This window comes from Amblyomma americanum, chromosome 2, assembly GCF_052857255.1.
Source record: "Amblyomma americanum isolate KBUSLIRL-KWMA chromosome 2, ASM5285725v1, whole genome shotgun sequence".
Classification (NCBI taxonomy): domain Eukaryota; kingdom Metazoa; phylum Arthropoda; class Arachnida; order Ixodida; family Ixodidae; genus Amblyomma; species Amblyomma americanum.
This window is the reverse complement of record NC_135498.1, coordinates 99,872,649-99,883,783: the sequence shown is the minus strand read 5'-3', so window position 1 is coordinate 99,883,783 and position 11,135 is coordinate 99,872,649. Positions and strand designations below refer to the sequence as shown.

The 11,135-nt window shown below is 45.3% G+C and overlaps 1 protein-coding gene across 6 annotated transcripts in view; it reads left to right on the top strand.

Annotated features, from left to right (window-relative positions):
• The first annotated feature begins 1,599 nt into the window (after window positions 1-1,599).
• Window positions 1,600-11,135, top strand: part of LOC144121665 (monocarboxylate transporter 12-B-like) — a 33,686-nt gene continuing 24,150 nt past the window's right edge. For 3 of the 6 annotated variants that reach the window (XM_077654999.1, XM_077654998.1, XM_077654994.1), the window contains exon 1: window positions 1,600-1,878. The gene's annotated coding sequence lies outside the window, so the exon portion shown is untranslated. Of the gene's footprint in view, window positions 1,879-6,644; window positions 6,812-11,135 lie in introns of those variants that run through there. The other 3 variants (XM_077654997.1, XM_077654996.1, XM_077654995.1) reach the window with 3 other exon arrangements.

Genomic DNA, 11,135 nt, shown 5'->3' with positions numbered 1-11,135 from the left:
TGTGCAATGCACAGCGCGAGAGTGTGAAGCAGTTTGACACGAGGCGTGATCAGCTGCGGCGTTAGCCTAGTGCCCTCGTGCAGCAGCCAGGAAGCTGATCTGTTCGCGGCTCCGCAGGTGCGAATCCCAATTGTGTCAAAGTTAGATTACTCCGACGGCGACGGTGCGGCTTTAAGAGCAGCGCTTTAAAGAGAGCAGTGTGTTGTAGCTTAATGAGCGCACGTGCTTTTGAGGACAGAAGAGTATTTGTCAAAAAGGAATGTAGTTATCATGAATTAAGAGACTAGCGCATATAACAGAGACACAGACAAAGAAGTAGACAGGACGAGCGCTAATTCATGATGAAACACCAACTTTTAATTCATGATGAAACACCAACTTTTAATTCATGATGAAACACCAACTAGCCCAGCTTTCCGCCTTGAATGTAGTTATGCCTAAGAGTATAAGTAATGATGCGCACTCACAGCCACATACATTTTTACCGCGAGCTTCGCTTGCACAAATACGTCAGAAGCCGCTAGAAAATGCCTTCAAGGGGGGAAACACTCCCGAAAGAGCGATGTCTTGTACATCAAGGAGGCAGTGTGGCTATAAAATTCCTACAAGGGCAGGCTGATAAGGCAAAAAGCAGGGAGAACGAGTGGAGAGTATTGCGTTGACATGATAGGCGCCTTGAAGACTTCGTTATCGCGGTTTTTTTTTTGCTTGAAGCTATTACTCTCTAGCCCCGTAAAACAACAGGATCCTCTCTTTCCGAGCAAGAAAAGAACACAAGACTGCGCTAAGCTCCTGCCATGTCGTTACGTGTAAACTCGCGAGCGGCACACTTGCATTGCATTGCATTTTATTCCAGCCAGAACAATGGGCACAAGCAACAAGAAAATTCTCCGTTCAATTTGAAGAGCGCGTTCTGACCCGCCGTTTCATGGTTTTTGAACTAGTAGCATTATTTGAACCTCGTCCCATCCCCGCGGCTGTTGTTGTGCAGCGGACCTGTCTCGCCTACCCAGCTCTAGTAGCGCTTAAAACGAGCTGCCTGGCTGGCGTGCTGCCGGCAGCTGCAGCACGGGCCCTGCCGACCGACCGCGTTTTGCGGCCTGTTTTGTGGAGAGCACTTCCAGCCTTTATATTCTGTGCACTGCTTTCCAAAGTACGAGCGAGAAATGGCGATCGTCAACTGGTGCCCTCACATCTGACGGATTTTAGTCAGAGTTTGTCATTTAGGACCAAAAAGGGGACCTCTATTATTGCAATGAAGGCTGTCAGAGAGGTGTTGCCGATTCACGCGAAAGTTACGTGAGCACGTCTGCCAGCAAAGTGAGAAAAATGGCAACGGTGCAGCTTTGTAAATGCTGCAGCGGCTTTGTAAATGCTGCACCGTAACTGGAAACCATATCAACACGGCGGATGCGTGGCTACAAAAAAAAAAAAACTTCGTAAAGATGACCTCATGTGCAACGGGTCGCGAGGAGGCATGAGAAAAATATTTAACGAAGTTACCCAGCCATCTAAATTTTATTTTGAAAAATTACCAGTAGAAGGATGCAGCTGTGGAGGAGGAGCCGGCGCCAGTGCAGGTCGTGTCGGCGGGATATCCGTCCATTCGGTTGGGTCTGTGCCGTAATATTTTTACAGCTGCGCGTGTTCTCTTCTATCGACTTACGCGCGCTCAGCAGAGCTTATCGCAGTCGGCAGCGACAAAACACACTGCGGGAATGGAGTGAGGAGTTTCTGCAGAGTTTAGCTCAGTAGAGTGCGTGTTTGTGCGCCTGTTTCTGAGTCTGCAAAACGGTCATAGTCAGAAACGTGCCCCTTTGCGTGGCTGCAACTTCGTCAACTACCCCGCCAACTTCAGCAGAAGAGCGTGTCACTCAGGTAAGCCTCGTGTGCCAGCAAAGACGGGTATCAGGGATGAGAAAGAGTATTAGTAACAGCATAATTTGCCCCGCCGCGGTGGCTCAGTGGTTATGGCGCTCGACTACTGATCCGGAGTTCCCGGGTTCGAACCCGACCGCGGCGGCTGCGTTTTTATGGAGGAAAAACGCTAAGGCGCCCGTGTGCTGTGCGATGTCTGTACACGTTAAAGATCCCCAGGTGGTCGAAATTATTCCGGAGCCCTCCACTACGGCACCTCTTCCTTTCTTCTTTCACTCCCTCCTTTATCCCTTCCCTTACGGCGCGGTTCAGGTGTCCAACGATATATGAGACAGATACTGCGCCATTTCCTTTCCCCCCAAAACCAATTTAGGTAACAGCATAAATAATAATATAGGGTATAATCACAAGGCGTAATGAAAAGCAAAGATAATAGAAACAAAAAGACCATGCATTCTCTCATTTTTTTCTTTTTTTTGAGCTGGAAAAAGAATTACGTGGAGTAGTGATGAGTGAAAGAAGAAAGTCGGTTGGTCGATTGGATTTTGATTATTAAATATACTGATGAATTTACGAATTTCTATGCGTTACAGCTACATTCTGAATGAACGATGAGGCGTATCAGTGGGAATGCCACCGGATTATTTTCCGCCGCCTGGGATTGTTTAAATTGCGCCGAAAACTCGGTAGACGGGTTCTTTTGCTTTGCCCTTCCAGCTAAATGTGTCCGCCGCGGATGGGATCAAACCCGCGCCCTTGGGCCTACAGCAGCTCAACGCCATAGTAATTCACCTCACGTGGCTGGTTCATGTTTCAGAAATTCAAGAAAATTGGTTAACGTGTCGCCGATGTTACTCCTGCCGGTCTCGTGTGCACATGTGAGGAATCCTTGTCGATTATGCTGTCCCGTCTGCGGCAATGTTTTGACTGACTTGGCGTGGAACTAAAGAAAGGGAATTGTTGCGGACATAGCTGGCAGCGATTGCGACGTTAACGACGGGCGAGATTGCCCATGTATTGAGCTCATCGGCGTTTTATAGCCTGGATCGCATAGTTTGTCACTAAAATACCACTCTCGCCCCGACCCCAAAAGGGCACTGCCCTTTAATAATTTAGTAATAGCCTTGCTGCCGAGTTGATTCTCAGTTCGAGGACTTAGAGTGCGAGCTCCTCTGCCCAGTTTTACATCTCATTTCCGGAGACCGCACAGAAATGCCTCGCGGTCATGATACACATGTGGTCACACTAGGAAAAGGTACACAGTCGTTTCCTGTTAATACGACCCCTGATAATATGGATGACTCGAATAATGGACAGTTATTTTTGGGACCAATCAATCAATCAATCAATCAATCAATCAATCAATCAATCAATCAATCAATCAATCAATCAATCAATCAATATTTATTTCTTCCCCAGAAAAAGATTAACGGAGCTCGAGGAAGGCTCGAAGAAAAAGTGGAAGTTTCCACTTGACGAGCTTCGAGCCCCCTATTTACAAGGCATATACAGTGGAAGATTGAGAAATATACATCTTTATACATTAGAAAGTGCAACAGTCAGTACGTATAATATGCACTCATTCTCGAGCCACAAATAAAAGTAAATATATACAAGCCAGGCATGGTAGCACACCAATTTTACAATGGAAAGAAAATTTCTAAGCACATGAAACAATTTCATACACGCTCACTCTCGCGTTACAAAGAAGGACTTAAGTATATTGTTGTTAATGGTGCTTATGTTTATTCCTTGACAATGAAGGTGGTTTAGTAGGGTCGGTAGGGCATGACAGGGCATTTGTTCAGAAAGTTTTAAACGTGAGTAGGGAATTTTCCAAATTAGATTAGTGCGTGTATTGTAGTGTACTGTTTGAGGGGCCAAGTTTGCAAGTGTACGGAGAATTTCATGCGAGTCATGCTTATATCGCTTTGCAAGGTAGAATGAGTACATATGATGGATGGAAAGAATGTCAAATTTAATGAAAAGTTCGGGCGTGTGTTCACGATAATGAACATTTGCTATGCTGCGGATCGCTCTTTTCTGCAGGACATGCATGCGATTTAAATTACCAATTGTTGTTTTGCCCCACATTAAGAGACAGTAGTTAACATGTGAAAGGAAAAGTGAATTGTAAATGTGTAATTTAACAGCCGTCTGTAAGTACGATTTATATTTAGTTATGACCCCAGCAGCTTTTGCTATCTGTGTAGTCACGTGGTCAACGTGCGTCTCCCAGGACATATTTTTGTGAAAGTGGACACCAAGACATTTTACAGAATCTACGATTTCTATATCTGCGTCGCCTAAGGTGAACGTCATCTCTGGAGCGCTGGCTCCTTGTCCGGCAGTGAAAATAATTGTCTTTGTTTTATTAACATTAATCTGTAAAGAATTTCTTGCGCTCCAGGTGGCCAGTTTTTCAAGAGTGTTGTTTATTTCGGATTGAAGAGAATGATAGGAATGACTGCGAAAAAATATTGTCGTGTCGCCTGCATATGTTACGTATTCTGCGTTGCAATTAATGCTCGTAATATCATTTATGTACAAGTTAAATAATAGGGGGCCAAGTATGCTTCCTTGGGGGACACCTGCTTTTAATGGTTGGCAAGTGGATAAAATTTCCTGCATGGAAACGCACTGCATTCTGTTTTCAAGGTAAGACTTTATGAGTTCGACAGGAATTCCACGTATTCTATATACTTCCAGTTTTTTTAACAAAGTAACGTGGTTTATGCAATCGAATGCCTTCGAGAAGTCTATATAGACACCTGCAATTACATGTTTTTCTTCGATTGCTTTCAAAATTATTTCTTTTTGAGCCAAAAGAGCGTATTCTGTGGACATTCCTTTTCTAAAGCCAAACTGAGTGGGATTAATTAAATTATGTTTTGTTGAAAACTTCGTAATTCGTGTGTGAATGAGTTTTTACAGCCCTTTCGAGAAAACTGGCAAGATGAAAATTGGTCGATAGTTTGACAAGTTATTTTTGTCTCCTTTTTTTAAATTTAGCGACTACCTTAGCGATTTGCATCTTTCTGGGGAAAGTGCTTGTGTAGAGGGAAATATTGTATAAGTATGTGAGCGGCGACAAAATGAGGTCTAGTGCATATTTTACTGTTTTCATTTGGATATTATCAATATCACAATCAAAGCTGTTTTTCAGTGAATGGTACACGGCACAGACATCAGTCTCGCTTGTAGGGTCAATGTAAAGGCTTTGTGGATTTCTAATCATTCCATTTGTTGCCTGCGAGGAATGTGTGCTGGTGACCAAGTTTACAAAAAAGGCATTAAATTCCTCTGCTAGCATAGCTCCCTTAATGACTTTATTGTTGAATATGATTTCATTATTATTTTCCTTCACAGGAGCTCTATTTAGCAGCATATTAATTTTTTTCCATATATGTTCAGATTTTGGGGCACTACCAACTTCAAAGTAGTTGCATAAATAAACCTGTTTTGCCTTCCACAGCCTAGCATTTGTTTTGTTTCTGTGCCTTCTAAAAATTTCAGAGTTTTTTAGATTGCGAGTGTTCAAGAACCTAGTAAATAGCCTTTCTTTTTTTTATTATCAGTTGCAAACAATCGTTATCGATCCAAGGTTTTCGAACTTTTCATCTTTTTTTTGAGAGTTTTCATTGGAAATGAACTTAAGTATGCATCAATGAACGATCTCAAAAATACTTCATATGCACCATCGGCAGTCGGGAAGCTGTACTCTGGTTCCCAGTTTACTGCACAAAGGTTTCTGCGAAATGTGTTCAAGTTTTTTCATTATTCTCTTGAGATGCTTTAATTATATCGGCTCCGTCCCTATGTTTCCTTAGCGTTTTTTTAGAGAGTGGGAAAATAGGCAAGTGGTCATTTATGGCAGACGTGATAACGCCACCAAAAACTTCGTGTTCAGGTATGTTTGTGACAAAGACGTCCAATAAGGTACACGACGTTGTTGTTATGCGTGTAGCGTCTTTGATAACATCGTGACAGGAGTGTGATAGGAGTATGGTTGCTAACTGCTGAGTATTGGATTTAGTCATCAGGTCAATATTGAAATCACCACCCAAAAACAAGTTGAGGTTGTTATTGCTTGCATAATTAAGGATGCCTTCAAGGTGACTAAGAAAAGAGTCAACTACTCCATTAGGAGGACGATACATGACAGCTATAAGACACCTTTGACTTATGGCAGTAAGGCACTCTACATCATCGGAAACAATAGAAAACTGATCAAGCACATCACACTCTATACATTTTTTTACGTGTAACAGCAGACCGCCACCACCTTTCTGAGTTCGATTCAGACAAAATGTATTGTACCTGTCATCAGTGATATTATCATACTCTGAATGAAGCCAAGTTTCTGTAAGCATTATTACCTCAAAATCGAAGTTAAATTTTTCTAGTAGAATATTAAGTCAATCTTGTTTATTGCTCTAGCAGCTCATTTTAGTTTTTCGTCTGCTCATACTGTTCGTTTAAAAATGCAAGGCTCTCTTTCACTTCTTTCAGCTCCGTTTTCAGCTGCTGCTCAATCTGTTTTTTGAATTTTTTCATTTCTCTCTCTAGCTGCTCTTTGAAATCGCGTAGCTCGCTCATGTTATCACGCTCTCACGCACAAACACACAGAACACTCAGTATTGGCACCAGCAAGACAGCAAAAAAATTACAAATAAAAAACAGTTTCCAACCTGTGGCAACAAGAAAGGTGCGTCTAAGAGGTGCGTTCTTCGCTGCCTCCTGCTGCCAAGTGGCCTTGCCCGTGAGAACGTCCCGTACTTGTAGGCCGAGCCCCTGGTGGTGTTGCAGTGCCGTGACGTCAGCGAAGGCTGATATCACGATTCCGGGCGGAGCCACGTGGAGCCGTGCACAGATGTACATCAGCTAGATTCCGGGGCCTTTATCTGTGGCAACAAGAAAGGTGCGTCAAGAGGTGCGTTCTTCGCTGTCTCCTGCTGCCAAGCTTTTTCAATGTATTTACGCCTTGATAATATGAAAACTCTCTCTCCGGACAATGGGGCACGGTGAAAATGCACGCAGCTCATTTGGACTCGTGTATTTTTGTCCCGTTAATATAGAAAGCAATGAGAAAAAATCCCCAGTGTGTCTCTGCCAGATGTTCCAGCTCTCTTAATTTGAGTGCAGAGCACCAGCAAAAGGCAGGCGAATGTGCAACTGCAGTAGTAGTTGCCTTTCTTTGTGTGCATGGTTTCATGCTTTTCAGTGTTAAGGTGCCAGGTCGATGCACCTTACCGTTTGCCGCATTGGATGACTGTTTGCGAAAAAGGGTTATCTCTATGCTCCGTTGAATACGACATTCAGCAGTTGTCAGCCGAGTGAGTGCAGAGTTTATAGGATGTGAGCAGTCGCGGTAGGAGGCACTTCATCGCATCAATAGGCACTATCATCCGTCTCATGGACACTAGGCGCTTCAAACGTGCTTCAACCTAAACCGTTTGATCTTCAAAATAATGGCGACCGGAATAATGCATCTGAGCTGCTACAATTGCCCAGTTTCCACTTCACTACCCGCCACTGTGCTTTGCGGAGTCTGTAACCATAAAACGATTTTTCAAAACATTTGTTTTCTTTTTATTCACGATTCGTTATTACGAACGACTCGCTTTACCGACACTTTTGCTCGGGAACCGAGGTTTCCACATTAACGAGGCACGACTGTAAATCACCCTGAAAACAACGCTCCAGCTGGTATATCATTGGTTGAAATCAGCCGCAAGATGCTCTGGCATTTCTGAGGCGCATTCATCTGCCTGATTTCATGTGGAACAAACCACAAAATAAAAACGGTTCAGGTTGGCTATCAACTGATTCCCTGCCGGGATGCCAGGTGTGGTAATTTTTGGGCGTAGCTTTAGAATGGACTGATGAAAGAACAGAGCTGGCTCAGGCGCTTCACACTCTCATCAACATAAGCCGAAGTTCTACGTTTACTTCTGCCTCGCATGTGCGCGTCTCTTTTCATTGCTTGCATGACCACGCAGTTGAGATGCTTACTCACTCAGTGGGGGTGTTTTACTGGGTCTTTGTTTTTCTTCATTACCTTTCTTTCTCCTCGTTCACGGCAGGTTCATGAAGAAAATCTTCTAACATATCCGCTACAACACTTCTCTGATATGGAGCAGCTGATGCACTCCCCAGGCGATGACATGATTAGGAAAAGGATTGAACGACACCACACGTCGTTTGCGACGTAACATTTATGACATGGAGCACACTTTAACGCAGGAGCGATGGCAGCCCGGTAGTCAGGAAGGCACCGAACTCTTTATTAGGAGAGCTTGAGTTCACACACACACATCAAAACTGCACAACTCAGCGGCAGCGATAGCGAAAAACGTGCTCAGTGGTCGTCGAAGAACATATTTCCTGGCGCTCTCCTCCGCACTGAATTTAAATCTTACTAACAGCCTTCGAGATACAGCGCCAAAAGTAGCTACAACAATCTGGAACAATGTAGAAGCATGCGGCTGCAGTCAGTCGTTCGAGAAAAAATAGGATCGCATCTGGCGTCATCAAATGATGAAGCCCCGTGCCGGTGGCTTTCAACTAACAGTACAAAGCTTACCGGTAATGTTTCGTTTCTACTTTCGGTTTTAGGCCATGCACGCAGAAGCTGTATGGCTTCAACGAGGTTGTGTCAAGCATAATTTGGAGCGTTTAATGAACTGCTCTGTTTGATAGAAGTTCAGCCAGCCGAATGTTTAGCTATCATGCGGGACGGGTGCCTTTTTTTGTGGTCCTGCGCCTAATGACAGAGAAAACTTCCGAAAGCATCAAATTTAGGCACAGGCTCAACAAGCTTGCGAACTGATATCGCACACAATATAGGCCTCTAGAATTTCGCCTCCATTGAAATTCAACCGCCGTGGCCGGAATCGAACCCGCCTCTTTCGGGTCAGCAGCCGAGCGCCATAACCACTGAGCCACAGAGGCGGCTAGCTGTTGCAGTAGCTAAGCTAACGGCTGCCTACAATGTGACGTAACAAAAGGGCAAGACATCTTTCAGAAGTTGTTATTGTTAGCCTTTCAAAAGATGGCACATACCCACCATGGGAGATCGGCCAAGAATCGGGAGGCACAGGTTGCTATTCACCTGTACTCAATAACAAGTAGCTGTTGTGGTTCTTGTTGTTAGCCTATCAAAAGGTGGCACATACCCACACTGTGGGATCGGCCAAGAATCGGGTGACTGTCCACCTGAACGCAGTTAATAAAAAGTAAATGCACGTGGTTGCGCAACACCGGTGAATTCTTCGTCATGAACAGAGCATTCCAGCATTGTTGTTGATGTTGTTGTTGTTGACCTCACACAATGGCACATACCCACAAGGGGGATTGGCCATAACCAGGCGGTGACTATTTAAATGACCAGTTGCATGTGGCAAGCATGGGATGACCTACCAAAATTTGGATCGCACAGTTTCCGTAGCCGAAGTGGTTGCAGGAGGTTAGGGGGGGGTCATACAAAATAAAATTTAGGCAAAGAAGGGGTAGGGATTACTATAAGTGGTTGTAAAAACCGATATACAGAAGCTGATAAAGGGATGGGCAGGACGAAAGCTCATGATGGTAGACGTTTTGATTCAAGGAGATAATTTTGAACGGCAGAGCAAACATTCCCATTGGTATGGCCAAGCATAGAAGCGCCAAGAGACAGAACAACCGCAGAAGACAGGCGCAAAGTGAGATTCTGTATTGGAACTTCTAATAGTCGCATCCTAATCGATGAGTAGCGACGGCAAAAAAGAAGAAAGTGCTCTGTTGTTTCCGGCTCCGCACAGTACGGACACAATGGGGAGATCGCCAGACCAGGCCTGTATCCAGCATCCAGAGCGCGTGAATCCTCAACTTCCTTGCCCTTAGGTGCCACCTGGACCCAGGTGGCATTATTCCGTGCTGTCAGAAAAAAACAACTGAGAACCATTCGAGCGCTGCGAGCAAAACTGGGGTGACTGAAAGAACAGAACAAACAGATGGGGCCAAATGACAGGAAGCAAAAGGGCTCCGTGCAGAAAGAAAAAAAAAGCAGAAGCGCTGTGTTACTGCGTGAAGAAGGGCTTCATACGGAGTACGTGCGCTGCTGCTGACACGACAGTGTGCACTCGGCACAGTACAGTCCGGCAGAATTTCATAAAATCACATCAGTCAAGCGGCGCAACACTTTGTAGGGTCCAAGGTGGCGGGCTAGGAACTTCTCCGACAAGCCAGAGCGGCGGACAGGTGTCCACAACCACGCTTGGTCGTCGGTATGGTACTCGACGTGTTGTCGTCGTTGGCTGTAGTGGCGTGAATCCATCTCCTGTTGCCACCTGATATTCAGGCGGACGAGTTGGCGGACTTCCTCGGCATGCTGCGCAAATTCCTCGGCGTCCGACCTGAGCGCCTGGTCGTCGTTAGCGCATGGAAGCGTGGCGTCCAACACTGTTTACACGTCACGGCCATAAAACACATGATGCAAAGTGAGCAGTTTGATGTGCAGTCATATATACGCGAATAACACGTATGGGAGGATCTGCTGCAGGTCTGCGTACACTGCGAGTATGTCCGCTATAGCTTGGGGGAGTCATCCGGTGAGCCCATTTGGCTATGGGTGGTAGTCAGCAGACTTGCGATGGCTCATATTTCTAAACTGGAATACCTCGTGCATGAGCTGCGCTGTAAAAGTCGTGCCGCGATTGGTGATAACGTCGGACGGGTTGCGGTGTCGTAAAACAATGCGATGCATGAAGGACTGCGTGATTTCAGGCGATGTGCCACGCGCTTCAAATAGCAATTCTCGACCACAATCCATTTTTTGCTGGCCGAGAATAAAGGGAATGGGCACAGACGGTCCATGTCGACTTGACCAAATGGTGTGCGAGGCGGTGCAACTGGTTGGAGCAAACCCGCTGCCTTTAGAAGAGATTACTTGCACGGTGGAAAGCAGGCTCAAAAGCGGCCTTGATAGCAAGGGAAAACTGCTGTCGGGATGCACCGAGCATGAAGGTACTTTTCAAGTGATGAGACGAGGGCGACGACATTATCAGTCACAGACCTATTTTGACAGAACCCTTTCATTTCTTGGGGATACTCATTTGGGCTTTCGAGGAGCGAAGGGTGCGTTTGCAGATCATTCGTTCCATAAGCTTACCTACGCCGCTCAGTAGGACGATGGGCCGGAACGATGCGTAGCTTGTTGGCTGCATCAAAGGTTTCAAAACAGGAGCAATTTTCGCCAGCTTCCATTCCGTGCGGTC